Below are 15,442 nucleotides of genomic sequence, written 5' to 3'. Positions count from 1 at the left end.
GGTTTTGTTTCTCGTTTATTGTCCAAAGTAACTGGCAAGAGGCTTTGTTCATTGTAAATTATTAAAATCCCTGCGATGCTGAAGCTGGAACTTGCCTTGTAGACCAGGCCGGCCTCGAACTCCCATTTGATCCACAAGTTTGTGAGTGTGATAATTACAGGCATATATGCCACCATGCCCAACCAAGCCGCAGTAGGTTCACCACGTGTCACCATGAAGTTCTCCCACCCCACCCCCTTACCAACAGGTGAAAAAGCCTGAATTCATGAATTCTGCAGTGCTGCATGGTAACTTCCATCACAGCTTATGAGTCAAAGCATAAAACCACACTCAATTTCATGGAAAAGGGAATGTAGGAAATGAGGGGAAGCAGAAATAATTGAAAGAAAAGGTTTGGAATTTGAATCTTGAATTGCTAAATAGCTGGAATTTGTCTATTAGCAGTTACACCCATTCCTGCTTGTTTACTTCAGTGACTTCCATGTGAAATTCTTGATGGGAAAAAAAAAAGACTGGGTGTCAGGAAAACCTGGATTCTGGTTCTGTTGGTTGGGCAAGTAAAATCTGCCTGAACTATACTTTGTTCACATAGCCATTCTATCTTATTTCTCCTTATTTTGCTGAAGCATAAGGCTAAAGTAGAGTCAGACAGGGAAAAGTACTTTAAAACTATGAGGCACTCGAGAGGACAAAAATGCGTTGTGTAAGAAGGTGATAGGGGCGATGACAGGGCTGGAGGGAACTCAGCGGTGCACACTCCAAGTGTGGATTGGATGGGGGTGTGTACTTCCATTTTGAAGTTCAGAAATTTTGACTTTGTAAAATACTCTAATTTTAAGATATTAATAATGACATAGTTTTTAGTTCAGTGGTCAAATTCAGCCTGTAGATCTGTAGATTTCAATGCCAGTTTCTGCATTGTGCAAATAATACAAGAATTTGATTTGAATCCCCACACACAGGAGACAGAGGTAGGAGGATCACTGTGAGTTCGAGACCAGTTTGATCCACACAGCGAGTTCTAGGAGAGCCGGGGCTACACAGGGAGAACCTGTCTTGAAAAGTCAAAAACCACCACCACCAACAACAAAAAGAATTCTGATTTGGGGTGTACAACATGGTGTGTGTAGCTCCTGTGAATAGCCGTGTGTCGGAGGGGTTAAACATGAAGTTATCTCTCTAGTACACTGCTTTTCAGGAAAAGGTCGTTTTTGCCTGCTGGGGATATTTTACATATTTGAAGAGATTTTTGATGTTCAGCTGAGGGTGGGGTGGTAAGGGAATGTGGCAGGTGCGTTAGCATAGAAACCAGGAGGTTGCCACGGCTCCTCTTCTGGCTGTTAAGTTTCACCCTCCACACCACTGGCCAGAGTCCCTGGCTGCTCTGGAACCGCTTTGCCGCATTGCTCCCGTGCTCCTATGTCTGCACCGATCTGGCAGCCTCTATGGAGGTCACCCATTTTGTTTGAATCAGAACTTAACAAAAAGAGATTGTGACTAGGCTCCTGCTGACGTCAGTTTTTGGTGGGTTTTTTTTTTTTTTTTTTTTTTTTGGTTTTTCGAGACAGGGTTTCTTTGTGGTTTTGGAGCCTGTCCTGGAACTAGCTCTTGTAGACCAGGCTGGTCTCGAACTCACAGAGATCCGCCTGCCTCTGCCTCCCGAGTGCTGGGACTAAAGGCGTGCACCACCACCGCCCAGCCCCTGACGTCAGTTTTTAAAGGTTGTGACCCCCACCCCATTCTCTCTCCATTGAAGAGAGAGTTCATGTTGGGTGGCTTCATATGCATTTTAAGCCTGTGAGAGTTGGGGTGGGGGAACCCATTCTGGTGAATGTTACTCTCATTTCTTTGAAATTCAGTCGTTTATTCTGACTTTGAATACACTGAATACAACTGACGATAGTTCCCAAGTGAATTCTTTTCCTTTTCTCGACCTGTTTTTGGCTTGAATTTTAAGCCTCGGGTTGCGTCCTCTGCTGCCATCTCGTGGCCTCTTGTTGCCTGGGTTGATGTCTCGCAAAGTGTCTTCCTGCTAGAAATGGCGCTAGAAAATGACTTAGGGTAAAGAATTTCCTCTTCGCTTTGTGAAGCCCTACCAGACTTCCCCTCCCCGTCCCCATCTCGCGAGTCATTGGGCAGCTGGGAAGCCTGGCCTCAGCTGGGGACGGTACCTTCTGGTCATCCGCACCCCTCTGGGCTTCCAGCCTGCTATACATTCCTGGCCAGGAGCCACCAGCTCAGACGCCCAGCAGCAATGGACGCTGGACCTGCCTGTTCGTCCTAATTAACGCGCCTGCACTGGGATTCTCCCCATCACAACAGAGCACCCCCGTGTGGTTCCTGTCTAGGCCTGCTTCTTGTTGCGCTGTACTCACGTCCTTTATCTGGGTTGGCCCAGCTACTTCAGATTTGACTTTCCGTTGACGTGCTGAAGGCAGTGGTGTGGTCTCATAGTGCCAGTTAACACAAAGGGATTTGCACACAAGTGATCGGGTCTTATCACCAGGGGATTGGGCGGCAGGACGATTGTGCAGGGACCCCATTTCTGAGAGAAAGCAGGAAAGTGTGTTCAGTTGCTGCTATTTCTGGTTTTGTTATAACAAATTCATATAGCATCTAAAGCACCAGTGTTCGTAAAACACCAGGTACTGGGCCGGAGCTAGGACTAGGGGTTAAGAGTGCTCACAGTGGCTCCGGGGATCCGCAGACACTTCATGCACATGGTACATACATATTCAGGCAGGCTCATACACAGACACAAAAATAAATAAAAAGCTTTAAAAAAGTTACTATCACAAACTCAGCTAGCTCTTCTTGCTGCCCATCCTTCATAGTTCTCAACCTCAGCCTTCCGCTAAAGAAGAGTTAAGCGTGGCAGCCTGGGCCTGAAATACCAGCACTCAGGAGCCTAATGTAGGAGAACCTTAAGTCCAAACCCAGGCTGGGCTACATAAATAGAAGGTGGAAGCCCAGCAGTGATGGTGCACACCTTTAATCCCAGCACTTGGGAGGCAGAGGCAGGCGGATCTCTGAATTCGAGACCAGGCTGGTCTACAAAGAGAGTTCCAGGACAGCCAGAGCTACACAGAGAAACTGTCTCCAAACAACAAAAGAGAAGCACACTGAAAAGATAATATAAAAACACATTCAGGACAACACATCCAGAAGATGGGTACCATCTACTGCTCTCTGTTTTCCTTCTTTCCCTCCACCCCCACCTGATTTCCGCACATCGTTAACAGAGTTTCTTTGTGGTACAATCTATGTTAGGTGCCCCTTTGTGTACAGTGTAATGTGCTCACTTCTAAGCTTTGGTAAGGATATTAAGCATAGCAGAAAAAAGAAGAGAAATTGTCCTTCGTAAACCTAACATGTGAAACTACCACCAATGGTTGCTCACTAGAGAGAGGGTAGTTTTCAGTCGGAAAGAGGTACGAGACCAAGCCAATTTCCAAAGAGGAGTTTGCTTTGGAACTGGGCTTACAATGCACCTTCTCATGCATTGACAGGCGGTTAAAGCAAACACCCACTCTCACTGGCTGAATTAGATGGCTTCTCATTTCTCTGTCAACACTCAAGCTCACTTGGTTTCTCAATAGTGTTTAATTTTTAAAAACTTTTTTTAAACCAGGCTGGCCCAGAACTCGCTCTGCAGACCAAGCTGTCCTCGAACTCACAGTGATCCTCCTGTCTCTGTCTCCTGGGTGCTGGAATTACAGGTGTGCACCATCACACGTAGTTGGTAATTTTTCCCCCAAAATATGGTATCACTGTGTAATCTTGACTGGCCTGTAACTCTCTATATAGACGAGACTGGCCTTAAACTCACAGAGAGCGGTTGGTCTATGCCTCAGGTCCTCCACAAAAGCCGGAAGCACGCTTAACCTCTGAGCCATCTCCAACCCCTGTGTGTGTACATATGGGTTTTTTTTAGTTTTTAGATTTATTTGTTTTATGTTTATGACTGCTTTGCCTGTGTGTGTATGTATTGCACCATGTGAGTGCCTGGTGCCTGTGGAGGTCAGAAGAGAGCTTCCGATCCCTTGGAACTGGAATTAGGCATGGTTGTGAACTGCTATGTAGAACTGAAGCCAGGTCCTCTGCAAGAGCAACAAGTGCTCTTAACTCGTCTCTCCAATTGGGATGACCGGACAAGGCGGTGCCAAGGCGGTGGCACTCCTAAAACAGGTCCTCGGTGTGGCGTTCCTGCACTGGGAGCGCACAGTCTTTGTTGTGGAAGGCTGCTCTGTCCTGGCCCTCATCGCTGGGCTCTACCTACCCGGCCTCCCCACTACCATGACAACCAAAACTGTTTCCAAGTTTTGCTATCTAGTGTTCAAAAGAGCAAATCATTCCACCCTGCCTTAAGATGTAATTGTCCTAGACGGCCGTGAGAAAGGTGGGCACGTTCTCAAGACTCCTGTATTTAAAGAGACACAGAGGCTACAGGAGCCTGCAGCGTGTCCACGGCTGCGTTCCTCCTCTTGCCTTTGCTGCTCTTCCTCCTTTGCCGCTTTCAAGTTTGTTTGTTTGGTTGGTTGGTTTTGTGTGTGTGTGTGTGTGTGTGTGTGTGTGTGTGTGTGTGTGTGTGTATGTGTGATTTTCGAGACAGGGTTTCTCCGTAGCTTTTGGTTCCTGTCCTGGAACTAGCTCTTGTAGACCAGGCTGGCCTCGAACTCACAGAGATCCGACTGTCTCTGCCTCCCGAGTGCTGGGATTAAAGGCATGCGCCACCACCGCCCGGCCAAGTTTGTTTGTTTTTAATTTAAAATTCTATTTTTCTTTTAGGAGACAGGGTTTCTCTGTACAGTCTTGACTGTCCTGGAACTTTCTCTGTAGACCAGGCTGGCCTCGAAGTCAGAGAGCCTCCTGCCTCTTCCTTCTGAGTGCTGGAATTAAAAGCATGTGCCATCACTGTCTGGCCAATTTAACATTTTAAATTTGTTTCTATGTTTATGAGTGTTTTGCCTGCATGTTAGAAAATGCCACATGACTGAAATGCTCATAGAGGCCAGACGAGAGTGTTAGGTCCCCTGGGACTGGAATTGCAAACAGTGGTGAGCTGCCACATGGGTGATGGGAATTAAACCTGGGTCTTCTGGAAGAGTAGTCAGTTTTCCTAACTGCTTTCCAGCCCTTCCTGTCCTTTAAATTTTGTTTTATAAGCCGGGCGGTGGTGGTGCACGCCTGTAATCCCAGCACTCGGGAGGCAGAGGCAGGCGGATCTCTGTGAGTTCGAGGCCAGCCAGGTCTACAAAGGGAGTTCCAGGACAGGCTCCAAAGCTACAGAGAAACCCTGTCTCAAAAAAAAAAAAAAAGAAAGAAAGAAAGAAAGAAAGAAAGAAAGAAAGAAATTGTTTTATATGTATGGATTTTTTTGCCTACACATATGTATCAGGAATGCCAGCCTGGTGCCCCCAGGCTGGAAGAGGACACTGGTTCTCCTGGAACTGTAAACCATGTCTGTGCTGGGAATCAAACCCAGGTCTCAGCAAGAGCAGTAGGTGCTCTTAACTACTGAGTCATCTCTCCAGTTCGTCCTCCTGAGTTTCTACCTTGAGCAAAACCCAGTCCCACCGCTCAGTGTTACACGTTGGCCCTCAGTCCCAACAGCCAACCACATTTGATATTTCCTCTTGCTCTTGAAGCAGCTCTGTCCTTCCCAGCAGCGTCACAGATTCTGGACCAGTTTTGTGCCCCTACTCCCCTCTGATGCTTTTTTCTTGTCAACAAATGAGTATGACCGTGCTCAAGAGCCCTCAGTCCTCTCTGTCATCCAAAAGAGCGAGTCTGGCCGTTTTAAAATGGGGCACCACCGTTGTGATCCGGCCCCCACCTAGCTTCCGTATTGTCTCTCACGCGCCTTTCCTGGAACATCACAGTTCGCTAACTTGAAGAAGGCAGCATTAATGTAGAACCTTAAATCAATTATTTGGGAGCTGGAGAGATTGCTCAGTGGTTAAGGGTATGTAATTCTCTTACAGAGGACCTATGTTCCGTCCCCAGCATCTGCAGAGTAGCCCGCACCTGCTTGTAACTCCAGCTCCAGGGGATCTCGCAGTCTCCTGTGGTTTCTGCTGGCTTCTGCCCTCCCTCATGCGTAGACCTACTCACAAACACACAGATGGGCACGCAACTGAAAATAATGTAAAAATATTTCAAAATTATTTATATACATGCCAAATACCTTTACCTTATCTCTCAGTCCAGCGATGATGATGACGGCGATGACTCGGCCGCGGGCTGAGGGGGTCAGGGCTGTTTGCTGTATATATTAGAGAGATGTGAAAACAAAACACCAGGCAGAAGTCAAATCACGTCAAAATAGTTGACTCAAAAATTCTCACTTTGCATATATGTTTACTTCCAAGTCTTACTCAAGCTGTTGTATCCAGTCCTAGCCAGTTAGCAGTTGCTGTTTCTGTCTTCGAGACTCCATCTGCTCGTCCTCATCCTCTCCGGGAAGCTCCCTTGGCCTCTTGTTCCACCATGATTATGCTGCTCAGATCCCCTTAGTCTTCCACATTCAATTACCCATTGTGTACTAACAGAAAGACCCTGCCTGTCTGCGTTCAGACAGAAACTGCCAGTGTAATTCAGGCTGACCTGAGCTGGCTATGTTTACCTTCTCTTTTATACTTACTTTTATTTATGTTCAGTTTTGTGAGACAAGGTTTCTCGATGTAGTCCTGGCTGTCCAAAAACTCGCTCTGTAGACCAGGCTGGCCAGACTCACAGAGCTCCACCTGTCTCTGCCTCTCAAGTGCTGGGATTGAAGGAATGAGCCCACCTGGCTAAGAGCTCCAGGCCGGAAGGATGGAGGGCACTTGATGCTCTTCTGGGGGCCTACATGGCACTTCTGTACTAAAAGTATCACACCTGGTTCAGCTTTTGTTCCTTATTTTTATTGGTTCTTTGGGAATTTCACATGTTTTGATGACATTCAGTTCCCCAACTTTTCCCAATCTAACCCTTTTCACTATCCACCTACATCTGTGTTCTCTCTCTCTCTCTCTCCTCTCTCTCTCTCTCTCTCTCTCTCTCTCTCTCTCTCTCCTCCCTCCCTCCCTCCCTCCCTCCCTCCCTCCATCCATCCATCCATCCATGAAGGCCAATTTGTCCAGGTGAGATATTCTTGGATGTGTGGTCTTTGACTGGACAGTGGTCTTTGCCAGGGACTATACGCTTAAAGAAAACTGTCCCTCCGTTTCCCAGCAGCTAATAACTGCTCATAGCTCCGTGGCTGGGGTGAGACTGTGCCCAGCTGCCCCTCTTCATGCTGGGGTTTCAGCTCCGGCCTGCACAGGTTTGTACTGTTGAAAACACTGCATTTTTAATTTGCAGCTGCCCTATTGCATGGAGAAGATGGTGTTTCCTTTAGTTATACACCAACTTTTGCTTTTTTACTTTCTGCCCCCTCTCCTGCAATGATCCCTGAGCCTTGGGAGGAAGGAGAAAGGTATAGATGTTCCATTTAGGGCTGAGGATTCTGCAGTCTCTTGTTCTCTGCACCTTGGTCACTTGTGTGTCTCTGTGTAATCTCTGTATACTACAAGTAGAAGCTTCTCAGAAGAGAGAGGCATTCACTTATGGGTACAATGCTAAGCCATTAGGAGTCAGTTTAATACTTTGTCTCTCTAGCACTATAGCATAGTCTGTTCTCCCTAAGACCTAGGCTCTGTCTCGCCATGGCCCTGACAGTGGTGCCAGGTATGGGTTTCATCTTATACAGTGGTACATAAATCTGATCAGAAAGTGGGTGATCTCCTGGCGTTCATGTTTTGCTAGACCAGCCATTACTGTGTAGGGCCACATCTGGGTAGGACTGGTGACTACTTTTTTCCTCCATAGTCTGATATCACCTTGTAGCACTATGGAAGCTAGCCAGTTGGAATAAAGCTTCCAGGGCAGTACCGCGTTGGTTTCTCTACAAGAACCCCAGTACGAGGTATCTTCAGCAATAGAGTCTCACTGTCACAATCCAGAGGATACCCAAGAGCAATGGCAGTACTGTGTGCTTTGTTTGCATGCGTGTAAGTGTACCATGTGTGTTCCTGCTGCCCAAAGAGGCCGGAAGAAGATATCAGATTCCCTTCAGTGAGTTACAACGGGCTGTGAGCCTTTGTGTGGGGTGTGTAACCACCGAGTCATCTCCGCAGTCTTCTTTGCCTCCGCTACGTGAGGACACAGTGTGTATCTTCTCTGGAGGACACACTAAAAAGATGCCGTTTTGGAAGCAGAGTGCAGACCCTCACCAGGCACCGAGCCTGCCGGTTGCTTGATCTTGGATCCTCCAGCTTACAGACAAACAGAAATAACTTTTATTTTTTAAATTTCATTTTACATTCCATCCACAGTTCTGCCCCCACCTCTTCTCCTCCCTCACCCCCTAAGTCCACCCCTCATCCACTCCTCCCAACAGGTAAGGGCTCCCATGAGAAGTCAACAAAGTCTGGCACATTAAGTTGGGGCAGGACCAAGACCTTCCCACTGCATTAAAGCTGACCATGTTGTCACACCATAGAGAATGGGCTCCAGAAATTAAAATTTTAGATTCCCAATAATCTACAAAAGTTTTGTATTCACAGTATTAAGTACAATTTAAAGCCATAAAATGCCATTTTATACTAGTCAGCTAATCGAACTTTTAAACACATAAAACTCATTGTTGAGGGGGCTGGAGAGATGGCTTTTCCAAAGGTCCTGAGTTCAATTCCCAGCAACCACATGGTGGCTCACAACCATCTGTAATGAGGTCTGGTGCCCTCTTCTGGCCTGCAGACATACACACAGACAGAATATTGTATACATAATAAATAAAGAAATGTTTTTTAAAAACCTCATTGTTGATAAGTATTCGAGGAAACGAACATATTTTTGATACTTCTAGCAAGGCAAGTGGGTGCATCCATAGTAAGAAGCAATCTAACCACGCCTGTGTATTCTGTTCCTACACGTGGAAGTGCAGACCTATAATCTCACATTTGGGAAGCTGAAACAGTACAGTTTGAGGCCAGTTCAGGTCACATAGTGAATTACAGGGCAGCCTTAGCTACACTGCGAAACCTTGTCTCAAAAATACAACCCAGGGCTGAGGAGGTGGCTCAGCTGGTAAGGACTTGAGTTCAGATTCCCAGCCCACACAAAAGGTTGGACATGGTGGAGGCACAGGCCAGTAAACCCGGTACTGGAAAGGTGGGAACACGAGAAACACTCAGACACCCTAACCAGCCTGGCCAAACTGGCGAGCTCCAGTTTCGGTGAGAAGTCCTGTCTGAAAACAAATAGGTGGAGTCCAATTGAAGGAGGCACTTGACACACCTCTGGCCTCCACCCTCATACACACACGTGTGCACATGCACACTCGAACACGTACACACACAGCACACACACAGGACTTACTAGCAATTCTGCTTTTTAGGGATTTATATCTTAAATTTACCCATTTCTATTACTTCAATTTTACCACAAGGTTTGTGGTCTACTAGCAAGGTTCCAGCTGGCAGCTCACATCTTCCTACTTCTCTGGCAGCTACATGGCTTCTCACTGACCCCGCCTACTCTCTCTCTATCTTTTCCTGCCTGGATATTTTCTGTTAAGCCATTGGCTAAAAGCAGCTTTTTTGTTCATTAACCAATAAAAGCAGTACATAGACAGGAGGACCTCCCACACCAGGGATTTTTCTCAGAAATACTTGAACCTATAATGGAGTTTCTGAAAAGTACATTACAGCATTTGTTTTAAAGTTTAAAAGTGCAAGCTAAATACCTAGAAGTCAAGAGATTTATTTTTAAAGTATAATACACTTAGAGAATAAAACATTATACTGGGATGAAAATGAGAGAATAAGGTGTGTGTTTTATGTTAAAGGGTAAGGAGGAGGAGAGGGCAGCTCAGCAAATGGCTCAGGGATAATTAATTTGATGTATAAATATGAAGACTGGGTTCCAATATTCAGGAACCTAGTAAAACTGAGTGTGGTCTCAAATGTGCAATCCCGTGACCTACAGTGAAACAGGAGGCAGAGACAGGAGAATCCCCAGAAACTTGAGGGCAAGCTAACCTGGTGCATATGTCTAACCTGGTACATGTGGCTGACCTGGTGTATGGAGCTAACCTGGTACCTGCAGCCTGCTAGAGTCAGGGATTGGAGAGCACTGCCCCCAACTCTGTGCAGCGGTGCCGACAGTCCACTTCATCCGTGTTCTTCTGATTTCTTATTTTCTGTTACCTAATTTCCAATCTTGCACATATGTCTTGGGAGCTTTTGCTTGTTTTAGGAATACTGTGTATGTGTCTTCAACCAGTCTAAATAAGCCATGTTTTATTTGTTTGTTTATTTGTCTCGTTGGTTGGCTTTTCAAGACGGGGTTTACAAATCTCTGTGTAACAGCCCTAGTTGTCCTGGAACTAGGTCTGTAGATCAGGCTGGCCTCAAACTCGCAGAGATCCTCCTGCTTCTACTTCCTGAGTGCTAGAATTAAAGGTGTGTGCCACCACTGCCTGGCTTCTTTCTCTTTCTTTTCTTTTCTTTTCCTTTCTTTCTATTTTTTTCCTATGGAGACAGAGTCTCTCTACATAGCTCTGACTGTCCTAGACTAGAACTCACTAAGTAGACCAGACTGACTTTGAATTTACAGAAATTCTCTTGCCTCTGCCTCCCTAGTGCTGGGATTAAAGGCGTGTGCCACCATGCCTGGCCTCTTTTTACTTATAACCTTCCATGGCTTTAACATTCTCTAAAATTCCCTTCTAGCTACTTTGGCTACCTCAATTTTTTTTCTTTTCAAAATTAATATACTACTTAATCCTTATCTTTACCCACCCTATGTCCCTCCTGCTTTTAATGTTATTAACTTAACTGGGAGCATCCTACCTACTACACTTAGCTGTTTGCCCTCAGCAGTTACTGAAACCAGAGGGGCCGCTGTTACCCACTGGCCAGCACCACACTTGTGTAGTGGGAATACCCAGAGCTCTCTCAGGTGCCATCTACTCGGGGAATAACACAGCGCTTACAACAGGCTCCCAGAGTTCCTGGACTGAGGAATTATCTTCACTCTACACACTCAACTTGGCTACATCCAACTCCCATGTAAACACAGCAAATGCTTTGGCTGAAATAATACAGCAGATTTTAAAAAACAAACCAAGCAAGGAAATAATAACACCAGATGCATAAAACCAGCTCAGTAATGTAAGGAACATAAAAACCCAAGACAACCTATCTCCTCCAAAAATTACTGTTGTTTTTGCTGAATTGACACATTGTCAAACTACCTTCTAAGTATTTCTGCTCTTACCCATAGGTCACTGCTGCTCTCAACCTCGGCCAGAAGCTTCTCTCTGCAGTGGTCAACAGAGACTCAGAACTGGTCAGAACTGATCAGACTGCCCTAAATGGGAACCCTGTATCCATCTACTCAAGATGGAGCAGAAAGAAATGCATGCTAGGGACAGCCCAAAGTGCCGTGAGATCCACATGGGCTTGAGAACTCACGGTAGCTATGATTACTGAATAATTTTAAAAAGGAAAAAAAAATAAAAGGAAAGGACACCACTGGTTTTAGGTATGGTGGAGGGCAAAGTTTATTGTGGATAAAAGGGAGTGCGGGTAGAGGCAGAGACAGAGGCAGAGTGAGCCTTCACACATGCACAGGCACCGTGTTCACACACGCACAGGCACCGTGTTCACACACGCACAGGCACCATGTTCACACAGGCACCGTGCGCCTTCACACACGCATAGGCACCATGTGCATGCCCGGTGTCCTCAGCAGACTTCCTGGAGCTGGAGTTACAGATGGTTGTGAGCCGCCATGTGGGGCTGGGACCTGAACCCAAGTGCTCTGAACACACAGTGCTCTTATGCACGGGCTCCATCTCTCCAGCCCCAGAACAGCTTCTCACAGCTTACCCCCTTCCTGCAAGTTTGCTCCTTCCCCGCGAGAACTACAGTTCATTCACCGATCCCATCATGACTCCTTCAGTGTCTGGGAAGATGATCACATGGTTTTTGTCTCTCATTATGCTACTGTGGCATATTGTACATACTGATTTATGTATGTGCTTGCATCCCAGGAATAAATTCCAATTAATCATGGTGAATTACCCTTTTAATGTGCTAAGGAATTCAGTTTGCTAGTATTTTGTTGAGGATGTATGCCTCTATAGTCACCAGGGATTTTAACCTATAATTTTCTTTGGTGTAGTATCTTTTTCTGACTTTGTTGACTGGGTAATGTTGGCTCTGTAAAAAGAGTTTGAGTCAGGCCAGCAGTGGCACACACCATTAATCCCAGCACTCAGGTAGATCTCTGTGAGTTCAAGGCCAGCCTGCTCTACAAGAGCTAGTTCCAGGACAGATTCCAAAGCTACAGAGAAATCCTGTCTCGAAAAACAAAACAAAAAAAAGAAAGAACAGAAAAGAAAAGAGTTTGAATCATGGAAAAGGAGGTGAGAAGGTAGAAGCCAGAAGGAGGAACACTGAAATACTGTCCTCTGGACGGGACACAGCCACGCTCAAGAGCTCACAATCTCTGTGGTTACTTGAACAAAATGAAGCCACCCCAAATTCTGGCATAGACTGGGAAGAGTCCTTGAGGCCCACCCTACTGAGAAGTTGTCGGCAGCTGACAGCTTCTGGAGGAGGAGAGTCATTCTTTCCTGAGGGTGTGGCCCTGTTAGGTTCCCACATTCTGCAGGACATCGTGGGTTATCAAAAAAAAAAAAAAGGGCATAGAATTGGGAAGGTATGTTGGGGGACATGGGGCTGGGGTTGGAGGAAGGAAATGGAGGTTGGACATATTTAATTATATTTTATTATACATATATATGAAATTCTCAAGAATAAGGAAAATTATTTAAAAATAAGTGAAGTGAGTTTGAAACTAGTCTCCCTTTTCACTGTTGCTAGAAGCGGTCGAGAAGGGTTTGTTTCCATCTCCTCTAAATGCTCAGTAGAATTCGGCAGCAAAGCCTTAGGGGTCTAAATGGAAGATATTTTATTACTATGTCAACCTCATCCTAATTCGCTTTCAACACCCAAAGCAACTCAGCCAGGAAAGAGCTTCTTTGATTTACAAATCTATCACAAAGGAATCCAGGGCAGATGGACGAAGGCAAAAACAGGGAAGCAAAACTGAAGCATCTCAGGGCAGTGGTGGCACAGGAAAGGACAGGACCACTCCTAGGTGTGGTGGAGGAGACAGTTTATTATAGATGTGCGGGACAGCATAGCCAGAGGCAGGGTGGACTGGCCCAGTAGTCTCCCTAGGCTCCTGTGCTATACCCCTCTAAAAGCACTGTGTGTTCAGAGCACTTGGGTTCAGGTCCCAGCCCCACATGGCGGCTCACAACCATCTGTAACTCCAGCTCCAGGAAGTCTGCTGAGGACACCGGGCATGCCCATGGTGCCTATGTGTGTGTGAAGACGCACGGTACCTATGTGTGTGTGAACACGGTGCCTGTGCGTGTGTGAACACGGTGCCTGTGCGTGTGTGAACACGGTGCCTGTGCGCGTGTGAAGGCGCACGGGGCCTATGTGTGTGTGAACACGGTGCCTGTGCGTGTGTGAACACGGTGCCTGTGCGTGTGTGAAGGCGCACGGGGCCTATGCATGTGTGAACACGGTGCCTGTGCGTGTGTGAAGGCGCACAGGGCCTATGTGTGTGTGAACACGGTGCCTGTGCGTGTGTGAACACGGTGCCTGTGCGTGTGTGAACACGGTGCCTGTGCGCGTGTGAAGGCGCACGGGGCCTATGTGTGTGTGAACACGGTGCCTGTGCGTGTGTGAACACAGTGCCTGTGCATGTGTGAAGGCGCACGGGGCCTATGCATGTGTGAACACGGTGCCTGTGCGTGTGTGAACACGGTGCCTGTGCGTGTGTGAAGGCGCACGGGGCCTATGCATGTGTGAACACGGTGCCTGTGCGTGTGTGAAGGCTCACAGTGCCTGTGCGTGTGTGAAGGCAAAGGGCTCATAAAGTAGATAAATAAATAATATATAAGAAGAAGATTTTGTCTACCTTTCTCCCTTTTGATTTCTCTCGGGACCTCAGGGCTCCCTCCTTCTCCCTTCTGTCTTCTCCCACCCCTTCCATACTAGTTCATCCCAGACTCAAGCTTCTGAGGGGCTCTCACAGGATCAGTGTGGGGTGCTGAGTTCCAGGAGCCTGTGCTGATGTCTTTCTCAGGTTTTCTACAAGAGCGATTTAATAAGAAGGATCCAGCCGCCTGAACCAACCACTAGGATATTCCTAGGTCCTGGCTCTGCAAGGTTTCCGCAGTTATTAGAAGAACCAGTTACTGAAAGCAGGCCTTGAGTTGTGCAGTGTTTAAGGAGGCTGGTTTGCTGTCACTGATACAATAATTATAAACCCAGGAAGGACTCTAAAATGCAACATGGGCTAAAACCCATCACACTTAGCACGACAAATTACAAGCCAATATTATAGGCAAAGAACACACTGTAAAGCAAAAACGTTGTTATATGCTAGAAATAGGAGTAAAAGAGGCTTCCCTCAGACTGGCTAGACCCTTGCTGCCAAAGCTGATGACCTACGTTAAGTCCCTGGGACCTACATGCAAGTTGTCCTCTGAGCTCCACGTACACACATTCTACACACAAAGATAAATAATGGCAATTGATTTTTCAAAGAGAGGAAGTGTCCTTGTCCTCTTCTGGAGGAAAGAAATTATAATTGAGATATTGTAAATTGAGATTTTTGCTTGAGAAATATTCACAAGGTTAGTAGGAGTATTCATTCTTGTCAGAGGGTGGCTTTGAACTTAAGATGAGCTTACCTCAGGATGGTATGCAGAAAACGGCTGAAGGACAGCCATGACACATAGCTGCAGCAGTAGGATGCCCTTCTTGTGTTTCCATGTACTCCCACCAAGGTGACAGTGACACCCTGGTCACATCCTGAGTGTTGGGTTAGCATTGTCTGCTCTGTAGAGTGGATGTCATCCTGAGTGTGCTGGGTTAGCACTGTCTGCTCTGTAGAGTGGATGTCATCCTGAGTGTGCTGGGTTACATTGTCTCTTCTGTAGAGTGGATGTCATCCTGAGTGTGCTGGGTTAGCACTGTCTGCTCTGTAGAGTGGATGTCATCCTGAGTGTGCTGGGTTAGCACTGTCTGCTCTGTAGAGTGGATGTCATCCTGAGTGTGCTGGGTTAGCATTGTCTGCTCTGTAGAGTGGATGTCATCCTGAGTGTGCTGGGTGTCTGCTCTGTAGAGTGGATGTCATCCTGAGTGTTGGGTTAGCACTGTCTGCTCTGTAGAGTGGATGTCATCCTGAGTGTGCTGGGTTAGCACTGTCTGCTCTGTAGAGTGGATGTCATCCTGAGTGTGCTGGGTTAGCACTGTCTGCTCTGTAGAGTGGATGTCATCCTGAGTGTGCTGGTTTACATTGTCTCTTCTGTAGAGTGGATGTCATC

This window comes from Microtus pennsylvanicus, chromosome 15, assembly GCF_037038515.1.
Source record: "Microtus pennsylvanicus isolate mMicPen1 chromosome 15, mMicPen1.hap1, whole genome shotgun sequence".
In the NCBI taxonomy this organism is placed as follows: domain Eukaryota; kingdom Metazoa; phylum Chordata; class Mammalia; order Rodentia; family Cricetidae; genus Microtus; species Microtus pennsylvanicus.
The sequence above is the reverse complement of the archived record's forward strand: the minus strand, read 5'-3'. Positions refer to the sequence as shown.